Source organism: Microtus pennsylvanicus, chromosome 4 (assembly GCF_037038515.1).
Source record: "Microtus pennsylvanicus isolate mMicPen1 chromosome 4, mMicPen1.hap1, whole genome shotgun sequence".
Taxonomy (NCBI): domain Eukaryota; kingdom Metazoa; phylum Chordata; class Mammalia; order Rodentia; family Cricetidae; genus Microtus; species Microtus pennsylvanicus.
Genome location: NC_134582.1, coordinates 87,183,741 through 87,205,559, shown reverse-complemented (window position 1 = coordinate 87,205,559; position 21,819 = coordinate 87,183,741). Strand labels below are relative to the sequence as shown.

General features: G+C 42.8%; 2 pseudogenes; both read right to left on the bottom strand.

Annotated features, from left to right (window-relative positions):
- Positions 1-5,940: 5,940 nt before the first annotated feature.
- On the bottom strand, positions 5,941-6,910 carry LOC142849034 (nuclear receptor subfamily 5 group A member 2 pseudogene; annotated as a pseudogene).
- Positions 6,911-16,121: 9,211 nt separating this feature from the next.
- On the bottom strand, positions 16,122-16,221 carry LOC142849094 (U6 spliceosomal RNA; annotated as a pseudogene).
- Between the last annotated feature and the right edge of the window lie 5,598 nt (positions 16,222-21,819).

Sequence of the window (21,819 nt, the reverse complement as noted above, 5' to 3'; positions counted from 1 at the left end):
TATTTATTATATATACAACATTCCTTCCGTGTATGCTTGCATGCCAGAAGAGGGCACCAGATCTCATTATAGATGGCTGTGAGCCACCATGTGGTTGCTGGGAATTGAACTCAGGACCTCTGGAAGAGCAGTCAGTGCTCTTAACCTCTGAGCCATCTCTCCAGCCTGAGCCTCTACTCTTGAGGTGAGGAGATGCCCACAGGGGAATTCCTGTTTGCATATAGTGATTCCCAAGCCTAGGAGACAATCCACTTTGCCTTGGCTACAGAAAAAACATCAGAGGGGGTCACCCAAGCCCGCAGTACAATGAATATTAGGAAAGAGCCGCTTGGAGTGCAATCAAGAAAGATCCTAGGAATGAGGATGAGAAGTTTGTGTGTACATGAAGAAAGATCCAGCTCACCAAAGATGACCTCATTGGAAGCACAAGGCAGTTTTAGCATGAGTCAACCAATTTTAGCACAAAACAGCCAATAACTATGACAGGTCAAACTTGTTACAGGTAGGTGAGCAGTTTTGACTGCAACCAAGAAAACAAGATAATCTCAGAGTATTTATTTTTAATGTACTGGGGAAGAAGAATCCCTAAGGAAGGAGGAAAGTCACTGGTGATAGGTGAACTGGAGGATAACGTAAACAATTCTGTACCACATCCCTAAGCTGGTGAAGCAGGATTTACTGCCACCTTGTGGTTTTGCCATGAGGGATGGGTAAGTCAGAACGAGATCACTGTCTCCATTTCTCTCTCCCTAGACTGCTGTGGAAGATCACCTGGGAAATAGGTTACAGTGGACTCTTTCCTCTTTTAAAAATGCCTTGTCGCAAGCTGTGGAAGCATACCTTTAATCCAGTACTAAGGAGGCAAAGGCAATCAAACCTCTGTGAGTTCAAGGTCAGCATGGTCTACACAGTGCCTATGTTCAAAATAAATAAATGAATGAACAAATGAATGAATAAATAAAAAATTAATAAGCTTTGTATTCTTGGAGAGAAAATATCTTGTCCTTATCTTTTTATTTTGTTTTGTTTTGAAACAGGGTTTCACTGTGTAGCCCTAGCTGTCCTAGAACTCATTCTGTAGAACAGGCTGGTTTTGAACTCACAGAGATCTGCATGCCTCTGCCTCCTGATTAGTGGGACTAAAGGCATGTACCCCTACCATCCACACAACTTTCATCTTTATCTTTTAGTGTAGAATATCCCCACAAATTTTTTATGGCCCCTTGTGAGGTTGCACTATTGTAGCTATAAATCAGACCTAAAAGCTTTGTCCATGGACCAAATGCACTGCTGTTCCCTCTCTCTTCCCTGTTATTTTTTTTTTAATTCTGTTTTGCTGGGGGTGAGTTTGATTTTGTTTTTCTTGTTTTTTTTTTTGTTTTTTGTTTTTGCTTTTTTTTTTGACATTGCAGATTGCAGGCAGGCGCATCTTCCCTAAATATGAATGCTGTGTTGTGTTTTGAGTTGGAAGAGAATTTATACTACTTCACACCTGTCATTAAATGTAACCTCTGATGTGAAGGCTCCAATAATTTGCCCTAAAAATAGGTAAGGGCTGAATGGGCATGGAGACCAGGATTAGTGCTGGCTGTGGTTTCATGCATCAGGAATCCAAAGGCCAGAGAACTCCCCTGGCTTGACCTAGGTTTGCTTTCACTTCCACCCTGCAGGGCCTGCATCAGGTGCTTTGCTGCTGCTCCTCATCAGCACAAACCCATTTTAATTAATATACATGAGAGAGGAAAACCTCAGTGGAGAATTAATTACCCTTAATGATGTTTTTCTTTCAAAATTGGCTGCTTTTCCTTGGGAAATACGACATGATATGATTTTGTGGGGGAGTTATTATTTTTGGAAACAAAACCAAATACTAATTATAGGCTCACTGCTAACAAACCCAATTCAACCTGCCACATCTACTTCTAGGGGAGCTGCTTTAATGATCCAGGCTAAATATGTCCTGGTAAATGAAACCTTAAGTTCCCATGATTGCAATACCTCTTCAGATCCGTTTGTTCATCTTTTCCAAAACTGAAACTCTCACGTGTAGTATTTAAAGAAACAAAACCTGCATAGCAGCAAAATGCCCTGTAAAAGCATTCGGTAGATATTATAATTCAGTCTTAATTAAGATTAGTAGTATGGGTTTTAAAAGGTTTAATAAGGGCTAGAGAAATGGTTCAACAGTTATGAGCACTTGCTGCTCTTCCAGAGAACCAGCATTCTGCTCCCAATGCACACAAAAGGCAGCTCACAATCACCTGTGATTCCAGCTTCAGGAAATTCTGTCCTTTCTTCTGGCCTCCACTGGTGCCCCTACACACGTGGTATACACACACACAAACACACACACACACACACACACACACACACACACACACACACTGTGCAGCTATAGATAATCATGAACTCCTGATACTCCAGCTTCCACCTCTTAGATTCTGGGATTATGGGTGCATTATCAGCACACTTGGTTCAGCTTCATTTCAGGGACATGATTTGAAACTAATACATGTTATGCAGGTGTTCAGGCAGATATATATACAGAACCTATTTCATCTTAAAGACCCATCTTAATTTCTTTTCCTCCCTGGACCCTCCATGGAGAGGAAGATGGGACAGGACTGGTCTTAGCTTTTACTTTTCTTCTTTTTTTCTATCTGGCATAGCCTCTCTAGGTCTGACAGGGAGAGAAGACTGGCTGAGGTAAAGGGAGGGATGTGTTACCTAACTGGGCATGTGATAGAATCTTCTGCCAAGAGCCTCAAGGTCACCCTGCCACCCTGTCCATCCAGGCAGTTCCTTGATCTAACTAATCTGACTTCCTTCTCACCCCTTAGCCTCTAGGTGAAAGTGCCCTTGGTCAACAGACAGACCTCTGATAGGACTGTCTCAGAGATGCTACCCAAGGGTCTCATTGCTCCCAAGAGAGTGTAAGATACCCTTGAATCGTGAGCCCTAGGGATTGAAATCAGTCCATTGCCAATCCATCAGACTAAATAAAGATACAGAAGCAGCCAGGATAAAAGCCATGGGACATCATTAAGGATTTAACCGAATTATATGCACATGAGAAGGAATTTAGCTTGATGATAGAGGTCCCCAAGTCAGATTGCTCAGCTTAAATTCAACTGAAACAATCATGCACTACAATCGACACTTTGTGGACTGTGCTCTCTCTCGGAAAGAAAACAGGCTGTCGAGGTTTCTGTCAATATTTAGAAATCCAAGATGTAGCCCCCTCACCCCCAAGCAGTGATACTATAAACATATATACTTATTTATTTTATTTAAAAAAAATTTGTGTGTGTGTGTGTGTGTGTGTGTGTGTGTGTGTGTGTGTGTGTGTAGATGTATGCTACATATGTGTAGGTGTCTTTGAAGGCCAAAAGAAGCTTTTGGATCCTCTGGAGGTGGAGTTACAGGTGGTTGTAAGCCATCCAGTGTGACTGCTGGCAACTTTATCTAAGAGTCTTTTGGAAGAGCAGTAAGTGCTCTTCCTTCTCTCTGGACCCAAGGCCAGCCCTAATTGTCCTTTTCCACTCTATGGACTTTGACTCTTCATTTGCCCTAGGCCCCTATGTGTGTGTCTTGTCTTTTCCAGGACTCAAACCACCAGTGTTTTTCTCTACTTCCTTAAACTACACACCTTTATTGAGATTCCAAACACAGCAAAGAGAGTGAGTCAGCTGGAGCTTCCATTTGACTTTCTAGGGGGGCCCTCCTTTCAGTAAATACTTATGTCCAGAATATCATGTGGATGTAGAAGTCCAGAACGCCAAATGCAGATTGAAAACAATCTGTTCTAGAAGGTTCTTTCATACTATTATTTGTAGCAATGGAATACCCAGGTTAACATTCCTTTTCGTCCTTTTCTTGTAAAGGTATAGTGGAGACACAATCCTTTAAATCAATAACTATAAGAGTCCATCCTTTTGGTAATAAAGAAGGCAGAGGAATTCCAGACTGTAGAGGGCCCATAGGTTGGATCACCTTGTTGACAGCTCTTAGATCTGTTACCATTCTCCATTTTCCAGATTTCTTTTTAACAACAAATACAGGAGAATTCCAAGGGCTGGTTGATTCTTCAATATGGCGAGCATCATATTGCTCCTGTACCAGCTGTTCTAAAGCCTGCAGTTTGTCTTCCGTTAAAGGCCATTACTTAACCCATATGGAATTCTCAGTTAACCATTTTAAAGGCAAGGCTTTTAGTACCTCTAAAGGTTTGTTAGTTGCTTTGTGTTCTTGTACAGCCTGAATGGCTGGTGACCTTTTTTTATAATATTTTATATTCCTCCTATTTTGACTGCCTCTCGCTTTCTTGGGGTGAAACATGCCACTTCTGGGTTATCCGGAAAAGTAGTCACCTATCACAACCTGTGCTCAGGCACGGTCCTTCATGTCACCACTGGTGGTGTTCCTGTGTTCTGGAATGGATCTACATTATAAATGTGTGTTCCTTTGGCAGTCTGGCACTTTTGAACCTTATTTGGATGAAAGCACCCCTTTGGATGAGTGAAACCTCTCCCTCTGGATGTATTCAGTAGGATTAAAAAAAAAAACTTTAATGGGGGCTGGAGAGATGGCTCAGAGGTTAAGAGCATTGCCTGCTCTTCCAAAAGTCCTGAGTTCAATTCCCAGCAACCACATGGGGACTCACAGCCATCTGTGATGGGGTCTGGTGCCCTCTTCTGGCCTGCAGGCATACAGGCAGACAGGATATTGTATACATAATAAATAAATATATTAAAAAAATTTTTAATGTAGTAATATTTTATTTTCAATAAATGTTGATCCAGCTCCCTGTTAGGACCAGGAAGTAAGGCAAGGCTTCCATACCTGTGGCCATCGCGTGTTAATACTGACAGCACTGGTTGGAGAGTTTGCCATCCTCGCCCTCCAGCATTTTTGTTCTACAGCAGACCTTGATCTATGACTTAGGCCAGTACTACTGTCTTCCATTGCCCTTCGCAGCAGATTGGAATGACTTCACTGTCTTTCCAGGCCGTGAGAATCAGTGCCTTTGCATCTCAACCTACTTTCATTTGGATTGCTTAACATGCTTCGACTTTTCAGCTCCTTAGACTGTGACTATTTAACATCCCAGCAAAAGATGTTTAGTGTTTTATTTTTAGGTGAACTACAAACCCTGATAACTAAACAGACAGATGTATACTAACAAGCCTCTTGGCCAAAAACTCTTATAAAACCCAACCGTGCCAAATCTGTATTTCAGCAAAAAAATAGCAAAAATAAGATCTAGCTTGCTTGCTGAGAGTATTTGCTTAAATTTGCTTGATTTTCTTGAATATTAACTAATGCTTATAAAGAAGAAGGATACTGCCTGCTTTTTTTAAATTTAAATTATGAACACATGGTAAAACAAGTTCAGAACATATTTAAAATGGCAAGCTGACATATTTATACATTGTCCTTACTAGCTGCTGGCAGGTCTAAGAGAGACATTCAGTGCTCATGAATTAGTGGAGCTACTACTGGGTGTGGCTGAACTAGGTCCTTAGGATAGCTTCAGAGCTCACAGGTCAGAAGGTGTGGGGCCTTCTGGGAGGAGGGAGGGGCTGCCAAGGCATAGCCCATGTATTCTTTGAGAGTTGTTCGGCTTCATTATGGAGACATTCTGGACACCGTCCAATTAATGACACTGATCAACTGCTGAATTTCTTAATATCAGATCAGTATAAATATACAAGGAACATTCTGTCCATTTTTATTGTGATGTGGTATTGGATTTTGTCTGTGAGTTCAATCCACCCCATGGCAATGTCTTTCTTATGAACCCTTTGACCCACAGTTTTCAGTACAAATTCCCTGATAGATCATTTATTTGCTATTGAGCATTTGATTATTATGCTTTTTAAAATTCGATGTCTTTAAACCAAGTTTTTAATCAACATTGCTTTGGAGCAGTTCAGAGTGTTATGTTTTCTTCCTCCTCCTCTTCTCCCTACAGTCTCTTTGTTCCAAGAGCGAGCTTCTTAGGCTCTTGCATGCATGCAGCCTCTCAATGAGCAGGTTATTGTAGGGTACTTCCCCATTCAGGTGCTTGTAGCAGAGGTACTCTTCTGCCTGCATGCTGACTGCCCAGACTTCCGGCAGTCGAAGATGTAGCTGTCTGAATTTCTCCGTTTGCTGTAGGTAGTTGCAAACTGTGTAGTCCAGCAGGGCAGCATGCACCTGGTCCTGCACACTTTCCACCAGCTGGAAGTTCTCGAGATGCTTGACGTCTAAGCTGAAGAGCACTAGGAACTTGAGACACACAAACTCTCGATGACCAAAGTGAAGGGCACTAAGTCTCAGGACAAGCTCTTGTGAATGGCACACCAGGCTGGTGAGTGTGACTCTGGTTTGGGAGGCTCTGCTTGAAGAAGTCAGCTTGCTGCTTAGTTATCAGTAAGGTACTCCTTCCCATGTACCACTCGCCAGAAGATGTGACCAAGGATCAAGAGCTCACTCCAGCAGTTCTGAAGCAGCTTTGCTTGGTCATCAACCTTCTGTTCTCTGAAGAAGATACTATTCCTGGCCCACTCAACAATGGTGAAGAGGGTCTGGCCTGCCATGTTGCACATAACCCCAAATATGTTCAGTTTTTCATGCTTGCCTTGGTTTGCCTGCTCTTGCTGTAAGTAAGTTGAGATTTTCACCTGAATTTGAGATTCCTCTTGTTCACACTTTGAAATTCCAGTGCCAGGTGTGGGATGCTGGCTGGGGAGCTTGTCTGATAACCATCTGTGTAGGAGTAACCCATCATTGACTCTGGTGAGCTGGTATAGGGATCTGAGTACTTGGACTTGATGGCCCGACTAGGAAAGTGACCATGTGGTTGGTAACCTTGCAGGCTGCCATGGGGAGGCATTGTCGTGCTAATAGAGACGTGACAAAGGGTCATAGCCTGTGGAGGCAAGGCTGCCGGGTTCCTTTGGTGGAATTTGGCTCTGAATTGCAGAGGAGAACTTCAGAGGGCATCACTTGATGCTTTAGGGCCTCCGTCTCTCTTGAACTTTGGCGCAAATTTATTTTTGCCTCCTCCCATGCGGTCAGCTCTTATGGCTTCTAGCTTCATTCCAACACTTAGACAGTTTTGGAATCGGCAGTAGGGACAATGTTTTCTCCGTGTTTTATCAATTTGGCAGTTCTAGTTTTCTATACATGTGTACCTTTTATTGTTTTAGACTGTTCACTTGAAGAAAAGAACAAAACAAAAACCCTTGCATCTCTCACAGGTAAGGAGACCAGAATGGTACCCGGCCGGACACTTTATCTCCACACGCAAGACCCAACTCTTGGAGATCTTCATCATAGATCTTGCATGTGTTCCAGCATCTGCCCTGTTCCCCATGTGATCAGGCCAGTCCTGGGGTTTCTGGCTTCACTTTGGGCAACATCACAAGGCAGCAGCAGGTGGTTCCGGAAGCCCAGCACCTTTCTTGTGCTACGTATTTAGGTATCATTTACTTCTCAGGTGAGGGAAGAATCCCAGCTTGTTTTTTTGTGTTTTTTAAAAGTTTTCTCCTTAGGTAGGATTTTGAATCATGTTTTCCATCCTTCCCTCTTCCCAAATGTCCTGCCAAGGCTAATTATCTTGCTTCTTGAAGTCGGTGATTTAAAGATCTCAAATGAAAGGCCCTTCATCCTTGCGTTCGTTGTCGTTCTCATTGCTGTGACCAGATAGATACCTCGTGAAAACCAAGTAAGGGAGGAAGAGTTCGCTTCTGCTCACAGTTGGAGAGTGTCATCCCTCACGGTGGGCAAGCCACAGTGATAGGAGCCTGGGGTAGCTGGTCATATGCACCCACACTCAGGCATCAGAGGAAGGTGGCTGTCCAGTTGGCTTCTTCCTTTTCCTCTTTTAATCCAACCTAGGACCCCAGTCAATGGAAGGCTACTGCCCTTACGTCCCTTCCCCAGTCAAAACTCTGTGGAAACAATCTGCATACTCACCCAGCCATGCCCCTCCCAGGTGATTTTAAAGCTAGTCAAGGTGACAATAAAGATTCTGTGACAGTATTTTCTAGAAATGATGTCTCAGTGTCTCAGATAGGATCACTTCCTAGTTCCTGCTTCTTAGATCTTCTGGAGGTACCTGGATTTTTCTTTCTCTCTTTTTATTTATTTATTTTTAAAGGTGGTTTCTCTGTGTAACCTTGGTAGTCCTGGAACTTGCTCTGTAGACCAGGCTGGCCTTGAACTCAGAGATTCACCTGCTTCTGCCTCCCCAAGTGCTGTGATTAAAGGCGTTTGTCACCCTCACCTGGCTCTCTTTCCCCTCTTAAAGCAGGGTCTCACTATGTAGCTCAGGTTGACACTGAACTCTAGATTCTCCTGCCTCAGCCTCTGAAGTGTACAATTACAGGCATGTGCTACCACACCTAACTCTTGGATCTCTCCTATTTGAAACCATTCTGCTCTTCAGTCCTGCCAAGGTCCATAGACTTCCCGAGAAATTCCTTTTGCTCACTTTAGCCAGAGTTCTTTAGTTGTTTGATATAAAGAACTCAGACTCTACAGCTTCCTGCTGAGCCATTTCACCAGCCTTTAAAGCAGATTCTAAAAAAAGATACAAGTTAATGTCAGATAATGTAACTTCTTAAAAAATATGTTATGCGTTCTTTAACAAATCAATTCTGTTGTGATCTAGAGCATCTGAAAAGTCTAATTTGATAGAATCTACAGAAAAGGGATGGAATGGGAGGCAGTTCTCCAGAGGCTATCTTGGAGGGATTATCCTGTTTAACAAAGCCACCGGTTCCTCTTTGGTGCCAGCAGCCTCCTGCTAAGCTTTCCCCACCAGCTTCTGCTCAGTCTTTGTTGATAAAAAGCATAGCCCTGCTTAGCATTCTCTGGGAGCGTTCGTGTGAGTGTACAGGAAGCCCTAGGGAAAGCAACGGTAGTCTTTAGTCTGTCATGTCGATAAAAATGCTCACACTGACTTTCCATCACAAAAATATACAACTTGACTGACTGCTGGTTGTAGACATGAGCCCAGCGTGGTCCTGCCTACCTTAAGGTCAGCACTTGGAAGGTGGAAGCAGGAGGATGGGAAGTTCAAGGTCATTCTCTGCTAGCCTGGGCTACAGGGGAGCCTGTCTCAAAAAGAAAGCAAACAGGGCCTGGCTCCACAGTTAAGAGCATTTGTTGGTTTTGCAGAGGATCCTGCTTAGTTCCCAGCATCCACATGGTAACTCACAGTTGTAAGGGCTCCAGTGCACTCTTCTGGCCTCTGGGGCACACCGCACACACATGTTGTACATATATGCATGCACGCAAAACACTCATACATATAAAATAAAATTGAAAAAAATTTTTAAAAAGAAAAAAACAAAAGCAAGCAATCAATAACCATTTAAAATAAATAGAGATAGATAGATAGATAGATAGATAGATAGATAGATAGATAGATAGATAGACAAACATTAAAAAAAAAAACACCAGAAATGTGTCTCTGACTTGGGATTCTTGGCATCATCTCAAGGGCCAGCGGGCAGGGCAACAAAACTCCAGCATTTTCTCCTTTCTATTTCCTATCCTCCAAGATATAAGCAAGCAATCTTAAGCTCTGCCTACAGCCTTGCAGGGTTATTATTCCCTTGCATTGTATTATTATTGTATTATTGCATTATTATTCCCTTGCGTTGTATTATTCTCTTGGGGGAATTAATACAATGGTGGAAGGGGGCTTGGAGAAAAGCCAACTTGGATTTCCAGCTGTTTAATGTCGTCTTGATCACCAATGAGCTGTGAGGTCTCAGGTGTGTCACTGAGCCGCTCTGACCATGTCTCCTCAATTGCAAAATGGACAAAGCACCATAGCCACTCATGAGCTTTTGGAAGAACAACTTTTTAGCTACACGAAGATAAACACCCTGGCATATAATAAACCCTCATAAATGTTTAGGACTGTGTAGAACAGTTACCCACAAAATTTGTTATGAAAATTCTAAAACTCAAGAGATAAATTATGCTAATTCTAATCCACCCACGGAACGGATGCTTGGTTGGCATTCAGGATTAGCTCCGAGTATCTTTTAAGACATCAGCATGGCAGCTAAAAACATTCAGGTGCCCTGAGAATCTCCCAAGCTTCTCTTCCCTGATCTCTGGTGTAAACTGTGTAACAAAGTACACTTTTGCTCTGTATGCCTCTTTTTCTTTGGATTTTATTTAAGTTCAGTGAATAAACACACCCACAACATTGGTATTGGTAATTAAATGGTAATACCCATTGCAGTATTGGTAATTAAAGCTACTTGGAGAAGGAGCCGTAAAATGAAACGACTCTGCTTATCAGAGAAAAGCCAGAAGAAGGAGCTGGCAGAGTAGCAGCTTCTAAAGCAACTCAGGAGATTTGAGTGTCCACAGTGTGATTAAGCCCTTACTTAGATGGAAACTAATAGGCATTAGCCAGAAAGGAATTGTGGCGTAGTTATTTCACCCTTTTGCTAAATCAGAATCGGAGGAATTATCTAGGGCGTTCAGCTCGTCTCTGGAGGATGTAACCACTTCTTAATTACCCGACTAGAAAAGACACGTGCCTCTGGAGAGTTCTCAGGAAGCATTATGGAGAGTTAGGAAGCATTACAGTCTGTGTGAACAGCCGCCCCTTAGTGACTCCTCTCACCGGAAGTCAATCTTCCGATTTAGGAACCTCCATTTATTCCCTCAAAGCCGCTGAACTTCTGGGCACTTTCTCTGACCAGTGCTGTGGATGATATCCAAGCTCAGAACGTGGAGGTGGGCTGAACTTGTTAAAAACAAGAAAGTTACTGAGTACTGTGCTTGGGTGTATTTGATTGTTAATATACAAAGGATATTTAATAAGGTTCTGTGATGTACCAGTGACCCTGAAGACACACAGAGAAGGGAGATGAAATGATTTTTCCTGGAGGCAGCAAAAATGTCAAAGGAGAAGTGGCTTTAATGAAAGTATGGCCTTCACCTGGGCAACTGAGGCAGAGACAAAACACAGGAGAAAAGGCCAAGAAGGGCGGAGTTCCTGTGGCCTGCTGGGACCGCGGTGAAAGCCTGCCTTTAACTTCAGTCTGCAGTCTTTCCCCTTACCCAGCTTTGTTCTACAGGATCAGCCGAGAAGTCACTTCCTCTGAGAGGTAAAGTAGTTCAGTCTAGGTCAGCCTCAGTATTTACCACCATAACACCTCATACCCCTCCAGTGTCTCTGCTCCTCCCTTCACCCCCACCGGCAAACGTTAAGGGCAGTGAAGCAGACGCATGTCTGACCAGTTCACCTAATGTCCCCAGAACAAAGCGCTGTGCCAGATAAACATATATAACTTGAAATAATACTCATGAATGATTAAGGATGGGTGTGATCTTAATTGCTTTTAGGCATTAGGCAACACATTTCAGAAAAACCACACGTATTCTCCAGTTTCACCGGGGCTACTCCTAGCCTTGTCTGGTGGCAAACGACCCGAACTCGCCTTAATATGCACACACTCATACATATACAAACAAACACACAAGCTCACCCCCACTTCCAGGCTCATGAATATGCACAGACTCTCACATACATACTCACTCCCACAGACACACATGCACAGACTCGTATTTATCTTCTTCTTTTCTTTTACTGCTGTTGTTGTTGTTGCTTGTTTTTTTTTTTTTGGTTTTTCGATGTTGCTTGTTTTTGTTCTTCAGACAAGGTCTCACTGTTTAGATCAGGTTGGCTTTGAACTTGAGATCCTCTTGCCTCATCCTCCTGAGGGCTGGGATCACATGCATGTGACCACTATATTGGATTCTTCTATTGATTGTTTAAACACTTAAAAAATATTAATTTATTTTCTCTTATATGTAGGACTGTCTGGCCTGAATGTATACCATGTGCGTGCCCAGTACCTGCAGAAGCCAAAAGAGGGCATTGGATGCCCTGGAACTGGAGCCACTGATGGTTATGAGCTGATACGTGGGTGCTGGGAACTGAACCCAGGTCCTCTGCAAAAACAACAAGAGTTCTTAACTGCTGGGCCATCTCCCTAGACCATCTTCTGTTTATTTTTATACTTGCTTCCAGAAACTAATCATTATGGAATGTTGATGAGATGTTAATTAAATTAGGAAATTCTAAACTAGTGAAATCTAATTGAGTATTTCCTAAAGCAATTCAGTCATGTAAGAGTCGACATTATACATGGGTATGCATGTTCAGAAGTGGAATTGTTACCAGAGTTTACAGTCAAAGCCTGTTTAAGTAGAGGTTTCTAGGTCTCGTCCCATCCTGCAGTCGCTTCTGAATAATCACTCAGAGGCTTAATATTAATTACAGAGTGCCTGTAGTTATTTTTTAAATATTTATTTATTATGTATACAATATTCTGTCTGTGTGTATGCCTAAAGGCCAGAAGAGGGCACCAGACCCCATTACAGATGGTTGTGAGCCACCATGTGGTTGCTGGGAATTGAACTCAGGACCTTTGGAAGAGCAGGCAATGCTCTTAACCTCTGAGCCATCTCTCCAGCCCTTGGCCTGTAGTTATTACTAACTAGTTCTTACATTTAAATTAACCCATTTCTATTTATCTATGTATTGCCATGTGGCCATGCTTTTACTGATATACTGACATCTTGCTTCTTGGGTGACTGGCTTGTGTCTCCCATCTCCACCCTTCTTTCTCTCTGTGTTCAGTTTGACTTCCCGCCTAGCTATATTCTACCTTGCTATAGGCCAAAGCAGCTTTTATTATCAACCAGCCTGGGTTACATAATGAGACCTTTATGAGAGAGAGAGAGAGAGAGAGAGAGAGAGAGAGAGAGAGAGAGAGAGAGAGATGTTTGTGTAACCTGTCACTACAATGGATAAAGGAACATATAAAAGGTGCAGTGACCACCCCCCCCCCATCCATTCCAGCCCATCTCTGGCTACTTACATGAGATTTAGGTTTAAAAAGAGGGCAAGAGGGACGCATAACTAAGAGATCCTGGTTAAGGTGTACGTCTACCCATCATTGATCCATCATTGTCTAGGCTTCAGTCTGTCCCTCGAGATGGTATGCTAAACTGTCAGAACTTTGTGAGGTCACTTTCTGAAAGACAAGCACCTCCTCCTGCTGATGTCAGGCTTCAGTTTTTCGCTTCCCCTAGCAGGGGATCTTGGGAAATTCTAATTCTTTGGGGGTCCATCATTTCCATAGTCTGCTAGCCAAAGGAAGGGGCACAAGTGTCTTTTTGCAGCGTATCTTTGCCTCTAAAGGACACTTCCATAATGGTCTCCACCTAAAAAGTAATTCGGCTTACACAAAATCTCAGAAACATGTTAAATATGGCGAATGGTGGTGATGATCAAGTCCCTTGCTCTCTCTTTTAGTCTGAATATCACTTTTGCGCTTGCCTCAGTTTGGGCGCCTCAGCAGCAGTCCCTGAAGTAAGCAAGGGATTTATTAAAATGTGCTCCTCAGACACCAGAAGCGCCGAGTAGGGAGGGCAGGCAGCCAAGTGCAAGGAAAACTGCAATGGGCTCTCAGAAGCTGCTTTTGCTAAAAAGCCCAGATTCCTCACTGAGGCCCACAAGGTAACTAAAGTCTGGCACTTCTTATGTGAGGCCGGAAAAGATTCCATTTTAATGCTGGGATCTTGTGGGACTTCGAACTTCACCCCCACTCCTGAGGAAAGCCAGGGGTTGCTAGCCCCCTTTTAGGGGAAGTATTAGCTAATGGGAAAAACCCAAGCTACACAAAACTACTGACAAGATGCTAACCACCTAACTTCCCCTATCGGTTGAGTAACAATGGACCAATCAGATAAGTCTCCAGGCAGACCCTGTGTTAGCAGAGTGGCGGCAGATGTCTGGAGGATGTAACCAGGATGGCTGTTGCTATCCCTTTTAGATACTAATAGCCTATCAGGAACTAACAGCTGATCTTTACCTCACCTTTAGCCAATTGTGATATAGGATAAGGAATTTTGTATTTTGAGACTGTAACCTTGTGACTGCTTTGTGGCCTTTGTCTTTATAAACTCCTTACAATAGTAGACAGGGTTCTTCTCCCTCCATCTGCTGTGTCAGACTGTGAGGCAGAGGACCCGTGCCAGCCTGTACTTAATCCACGAAACCTTGCTTTTGCATTCAGAGGTGTGGCTCCGCGGTGAACAACACTTGCTTTCATTTGTGTTTGTCTTTGCTTTGGCTCAGACTCCAGTGTGACTCTGCACAGGTGTGTTCATCACCCAAAGAGCCTGTGACTCCCTCCCCTGTCCTAGTGAAGTGGCCTTCAGGGCTGGAAGTATACAGAGTTAGCTAAGTTACTCACCCTGGAGTCTGAGGTCAGCAAATCCTTGCAGATCAGACCACGCCCACGGAGAAAACAATGATCTGTGCTGCAGAGGTTACAACGTGGAGCAGAGCCTCACATAGAAACCAGATCAGCCCCCCCCCCCCCCCCCAGGACAATGATGAACAGAATGCCCTGGTTGCGATGTCTCTTTACAGCAATAGAAACCCTGACTAAGACAATGGGGGAAAGGCTACTTAAAGAAGCTCAAAGACCGCTGCATTCTCAAAGCCCACCCCAACGTGGATGACAGTTCACAGAAGCCAGAGAGCACACTGTGCAGTGTGCAGGCAGACCAGCAGGTCAGAGTGTCTTCTTTCCAAGGGACTGTGGTCTAAACTTCTTCCAATTATCCAGGCTGATTTCTGCTACTTCCAGACAGCAGGTCTAGTTTCAGAGTCTTCTTTTCAGCTTAGCTTTGATCTTCTGAGAGAGACTTTCAGGGTTTTTTGTTTGTTTGTTTTGTTCTGCTTACTTTGGCAAGAAGGAGCCTAGTGTATCTGGTCAGTTTCAGGGACTTCCTAAAGCTATTTTGTTTACTTTTCTGCTTAAGGAACTTCCCTGCTGGATGGGATGTTTCAATTGCTGTGGGCACACATTCTGCTCCTTCAGTCAATAGCCTTTAAGATACCAGCCCACTTGGGCGTGGTCTCTTATCCTGTAAAAGCAGCTGTAACCACGTGCCTGCTCTCTTGCTTCCGGCTCCTGCTAGACTCTGTTCCTGTTTGCCTAGAGGACTGTTATCTAGGACAGTGATCTGTAAGTTTTCCCCTTAAATAAATAACCCTTCTATTATTCATAATTCTGAACTGGTGTGAGATTGTTTTGTGACTTCCATCTTCATTCAATATTAGAGGAAACTGTGACACAATGTTTGGCTCATGGTTTGAGAGAATATACGTTTCCAGTGGTGGCAGGGGATCATGTTGCTAGGTCTCCACCTCTGCACTTCTTGTCAGAACAGAAAGCAGACAGGACAGAAAATGGCTAGGCCATAAACCTCAAGGCCTGGCCTCCAAAGCCCCACTTCTTCCAGCTAGACCTCGCCTTCAAAGTTTCTACAATTTCCCCAAATAAATGGGAATCAAATGTTCAAAGCCCATGGGAAACATTTTACATCAAATTATAACAAAATGTTTTAATTTCGATATCCCTGAAGTCAACATCCCTATGACAGTCATTGAGGTCAGGCAGCTTGTATGATGTGGCAGTCATTGCCTTCACATGTCCATCAAACACATCATTCAACTGGGGCAGAGAGGTGACTCAGTGGTTAAGAGCAGTGGCTGTTTTCCAAAGGACCTGGGTACCATTCCCAGCAGCCACATAGTGCTCTACTGTTTGTAACTTCAGTTCTACGAGATCTGATGCCTTCTTCTTTCCTTGGCAGGCACCAGGCATGCATATCGTATATAGACATACATGCAAACAAACACAGACAATACAATACAATACAATAGTAAAATAGCTTTTAAAAAGTCAAATGCTTGGAGAAAATATTTCAGAGACAAGAGTATAACATTATTTAATTTAACTTAATGTGTATGGCTGTTTTGCCTGCATGTATGCCTATGTACAATATGCATGCAGTGCCCTCAGAGGCCAGAGAGGGTGTGGAGATCACCTGGGACTGGGGTAGACAGCTGTGAGTCCCATGTAGGTTCTGGGTGTTGAACCCCGGTCCTCTGGAAGAACATCAAGTGCTCTTACCTGCTGAGCCATCTTTCCAGCTGCTGGAATGTTGTATTTTATATCAAGTTTTAAAATTTTTTATTTTTTAAATAAGCAATGGGCAAAGCCAACTTTCTTTTTGGAAAAAATATGGAACGCTTCATGAATTTGTATCTTTTCTGTGTGCAGGAGCCATGCTAATTTTTCTGTAGCTCCAATTTTAGTTTGTGTGCTGCCTAAGCAAGCCGCAGAACATTCTTTTAGAAGCTCTCTTGATTACATTTTCTTTCTAAAATAGGGTCTCATGCATCTTAGGCTGCCCTTGCACTTGTGATATAGCCAAGAATGACCTTGCATTCTTGACCTTTTCTGCCCCCACATCCCGGGTGCTGGAATTATAAATGAACTCCACACAGCTGATTTCACGCAAGGATGGAAATCAAACCTAGGGCTTCATGTATGTTGGGCAAGCACTCACTCATGAAGGCTGGGTCATTCTTGATGTAAAAGCACGGAAATTAATGAGTATCAATGTGAAACATTCTAAAAAATTTGGATTCTCAATAGGAAAGATGGTGTGGGATCGTGCTCTGTAGTCTGTCACTTATATTTTAAATAAACACACTGATTGGTCAGTAGCCAGGCAGGAAGTATAGGCGGGACAACCAGACAGCAAGTAGAGGTGAGTCAATGAGAACAGGAGAATTCTGGAATGAAAGAAGCCCACTCTTCTGCAATCCTGTTTAGACACAGAAGAAGCAAGATGTTACTACACCACTGAAATAGGTACTGAGTTATGTGGCTAACACAGATAAGAATAATGGGCTAATGTAAGTTATAGGAGTTAATAAGAAGCCTGAGCTAATGGGACAATCAGTTTATGATTAATGTAGACCTTTGTGTGATTTCGTTGAGGCTTAATGACTGCGGGAACCGGGCAGGACAGAAACCCCAGTCAACAGAAAGAGCTTTGATTTGCTTACTTTTTTATATGCATATGTAAGCGATATAAAATATCTTTCCTAAAAACATCTTTAAAAGCCATCTCAGTAACTGTGAAATGAAAACCCAAGTGATATAAAAGAACTCTGTCCCAACTGGCAGCATGTCTGTCTCCACGGGACATAAAACAATGATGTCACATAGACAATGTCCTAGGGTTAATTAAATATGCTAATTCTTTTCTAAATATTCTTAAACATTTATATTCTTAAAAAATTATGCAGAGTTCCAAACATTGAAATGTGTGAAATGTCTTAGTTTTGTTTTTGAGACAGGATCTCACTGTATAGCTTTGGCTAGCCTGGAACTATAGTCCAAGCTGGCTTTGAACTCACATTGACCTACCTGTTTCTTCCTCCTGAATGCTGAAATTAAAGGTATGTGTCACCACATCCGACTGCAATTTTTTACTTAAAAGTAAACATATTTCAACTTAACTCCTTTAACAAGTGTTTACTAAAAATGTACAAACCCCAATGAGGATACCAAACTATATAAGGTATGTGTGATGGTCCTTTCCCTAAAAGAATTTATAATCTCATAATTAATGATATTTTTGGATTGGTTATTGCATTCATTTAATTTGTGGAGCAATGTATCAGTGCCTCCTCTTATTCTCCACCTTGGCGGGCTTGTGTCCCCTGTAAACTAGGAGCCCAGGTCAGCCTTTCCTTTCCTGCTTCATTTGGTTACAGCAACAAGAAAAGTTAATTAACATGCATTTGCATTTTAGAATCTATGGAATAAGGGAATAAGGAATTAGAACAAAACACCCATTTTGGGGGGCATCTTTCTCTCAGCATTTTTTTGTTGACAGCCTCTCACTGAACCCAGTGCCCATCAATTGGCTAGGCTGGCAGCCCCTAAGAGTCTCCTCTCTCAGCCTTCCAGCACTAGCATTACAGGCTCCCCCTTTCTTTCTTTTTTGCATTTTTTAGTGCATGTGTGACCACATTAGCATAATGCTGCACACATTACACTCACAGGCATGTGTATAGCGATGGGGGGGGCAACGAGTAGAAGTTGGTTCTTGCGTTCTACCCTGTGGGTGTCAGTGGTATGTAGCACAATCAGAGAGATATGCAACCATCTCTACTATATACTCCCCAAATATTTCGCTGTCCCCCAAAGATGCCTGTACCCATTAGGCTGCTTTTTCTTTTTAGATTTGCCTATTTTGGATCTTTTCCATAAATAAAATCAAACAACATAATATTTCATGTCTGTCTTCTTTTACCTCGTAATACATGTCAGTGTGCCTTTCCCTTTTGGTTCAGTGATATCCCATTGGGCAGACATTCTTGGTTTTTGTACATCTGGATGGCCTTTATCTTTGGCTATTGTGTCTATTGCGATCATGCGAGTCCACGTACAGGCGTTTGTCTGTGGACACGCTTTCCAATTCTTTGGCGCATAGGTACCTAAGAATAGACTTGCTAGAGTGCACAGTAATTCTATGCTGAACTTTGTGAGGTAGCACTGACACAGTCTCCACGGGACTCGCAGCATTTCATAATCCCATTAGCAATGCATCAGGTTTCAATTTCTCGGTGTCCTCATCATCATGAAAAATATATTTTTTGAAAAAGTTCCCTGGAACTCTAAAGCAGCTCAGGGAAGTCTAAATTATCAGAATTGTTTGGATTTCAATTTACCCTCAATGGAATAACAGCCGTGACTATAGAGTAGTGTTTCCCGTCTACTCTGAGAACAACCCAGTTTCCCTGCCTACGCTGAGAACAGCTCAGTTTCTCCAGTCTACACTGAGAACAACACAGGACCCTCGTTCACTCTGCTGTCTCACGGGTTTATCATTACAGCTAGTTGTATGGCCCACTTCTCTCCCTCCACCGCCCATGTTCAACCTTTTGATACTGAGACACGACCCAGGCATCTACGAAGTCCATGTCTGAGAACCTCAGAATTGAGTTAAAACAACAAGAACAAGAGCCACATACGTTTTTAAGTAAGCTTACGACTTTGTGCTGGGCCACATCCATAGCTGTTGGAGGCTGTACACGCTCATCTCTTTCTGTGCCCTCTAAAGAGACATGGCCACGCTGTGCTCTTAGCATGACTATTACACATTCTCTCTGCTGTATTCCTTCCTCCTCTTCCGGTTCCCAGTCCATCCCTCTCCTGTTAGGAAATCTGGCAACATTCCATGTCTTACCAGGCATCTTGTGATCCTGTGTGATAAAGGAATATTGTCCTGTGTGGCAGAAAATGTGTGGTCCAGGCCCTATCATTGCCCCCAAACTTTGTGTTTTCTAGTTTTTCCATTGAATTCCTGTTATATGCATGGTAATAAAGTCTAATGGACAAATCTATCCACCTACCGGTCTAGTCTGACCTCTGCCAGGGGGCTATTTCATTTGCTGCCTTCTAATGACCTTGAATAATATCCATTTCAACTGAAGATAATTCTGTAGACAGGGAACTGTAGGATTGATTGGCTGGTTGGCTGGGGTGGGTGGTGGTGGTGCAATAGTAGTTTCTAGAATTGAAGGTGAAACAACTAAGTACATATTTCCAAAATATTTTGGTAATGATATAAGATATTAAAAGAAAATTATCATTTTCTCCCATCATTTCATAAATCTCAAATTTGGACCAAAAAATTCATAAGAGACAAGACTTGAATGTGAAGTGCATCTGTGTGTATTGTTTTCATTTTTCTGGTATCTAAGGGACCATGAACTTAGAGTGCAGAAAGCCAAAGAAGTAGAGACTTGATGTCTAAAGGACATCCATGTCTAAAGGGGACGACTCAGTGCTTGTACTAAGAAAAAGCATGTTTTGAAATGTAATTAGTCTCCATGGCCACCAGAGGGCAGACATTAGCAGCCCGAGACCTGGTGCCCGGGACGCAGTCTTTTCACTTCTAGGGGCCTCCAGGGGGCGCTGCAGCTCACGCCAGCTGCCAAAGGACACAGTCACCAGCAGCTGGTGTCTGGCAGTTGCTGTGGTTCCGCACTCTCCAAGCTGGTGGGAAGAGTTCCTCATTTGAGAAACAGAGGGAGGGGCATACTGCCGTTGTCTTCAAAACACTGCCCAGCTGCAGATATCAGGGAGTTTTTGTTTTTTGTTTTTAAATTAAATTTGATAATCTGAATTTATCATAGCAACAATAAAATAAAATAAAGGCAAATAAAACAGAGCAATATATGTTAATGTTTTCCAGAAGCAGTCTACTCTTCTGAGCATGGGACTAAAAAGAATATACAGTGACTGAATGACTTGGGGACAAGACCAGAAATGCCACGGGAAATTTTCTCACCGTGAGTCAGTTTGCAGGGACAGCAAGGGATTGCGACTGTTTGACAGACCTGAAACCAACCTGGGGATTTTTAAGAATTCTGACATGTTCAGTTTCATCCTCAATCCTGTGAGAGAGATACAGTCACCATCCTTACTTTTAAAATTATTTTTAAGGCCTGTTGTTTTCTCTCCACTTAATAGTTTTCAAATAGAAAGCAAAGCTACATTACAGGCATGAACCTCCACCAAATGCCTTTCCTTAGGACATGAGACTGGAGGGAGAGATGGCTCAGTCATTAAAGGCAGGCTCAAAACCAAAAGTATAGGAAGCGAGATTGCCAGCTCTGCACTTCACGCACTGTTCCTGGCTCTGCAGTTCAGAGTCAGACGCTGGGGATGATTAGCTGCTTGGATTCTTAGGGTTTCTTGAGGTTCACCTGCATCTATAACTGATGCGTGAATTATGCTATTTCTTGACCTATCAAGTTCATATGCAAGCTATTCTGTTATAATTAGACGAGTCTATTTAACTGTATGTGTATGTGTGTGTGTGTGTGTATGTGTGTGTGTGTTTAATGACTGTTTTTGTTTTTGTGACAGAGTCTTACTCTATAACTCAGGCTGGCTTTATACTCTGTAACCCAAGCTGTCTTTGAACTGGTGGGACTCCTACCCCTCAACTTTCCCAGTACTGGGGGGCCACTACATCCCCTAAAGGGCTTAAGTCTTTTGAGGAAGTCTCTATGTTCCTCGTCTTAAAAATAAGAAAACCACAACTGACAAAATTCAAAGTCACACAGTGACTTTCTCCTGATAGAGGAGAAGATACCACAAAATGGCTATCACCTTCCAGGGCTGTTGACAGTGTTCTGGTATCAAAAGAAGGAACACTGCTGCCCGGAAGAGGGGAGGCCGATGAAGGCATGATACCCACTCACATTTGGCTTCCAGGCAAAGAGCAAATATCCTTGAATCACACCCACAATGTTGGACAGGACTTGCATATTTTTCACCCCAGTTGATGGTTATAGGGAAAGAAATTTCTTTCCTTGTCCATCACTAGATTCATAGCTGGGGTTTATAACTAAAGAAGATGAATAAGAAAACAGCATGACAAATTTATTTGAAATAAGCTTTATGTACACATGGGAGACCAGAAACAAAGAATGAGAGAAACTGTATTTATGTACACACGAGTGTGTGTGCGTGTATGTGCATGCGCATGTGCGTGTATGCATGTGTGCATGAAGTCAACTCCTAACATTTACTTTATTGCACACCATTTTACTTTCTTGAAACAGGATCTCTACAGCAAACCTGGAGCTTGCTGTGTAGTCCCGACTAGCTGGCCAGTGAGCTCCCCCCTGCTAGCCTCTGGTTACAGATACATGAGATCCAAACTCGAGTCTTCAGTTTTGCTCATTAGTTACTTAATCCACTGAGCCATCTCCCAGGCACTGAGGTACTATACTCTTACAAACACGTATTTATGCAGAAATACGATCGATCAAAAAGGTTGATGGGCTGGGGGAACTCAGAGTCTCCTCGGTGGCCCTGGGTCTTTAGAGAGAAGGGCATT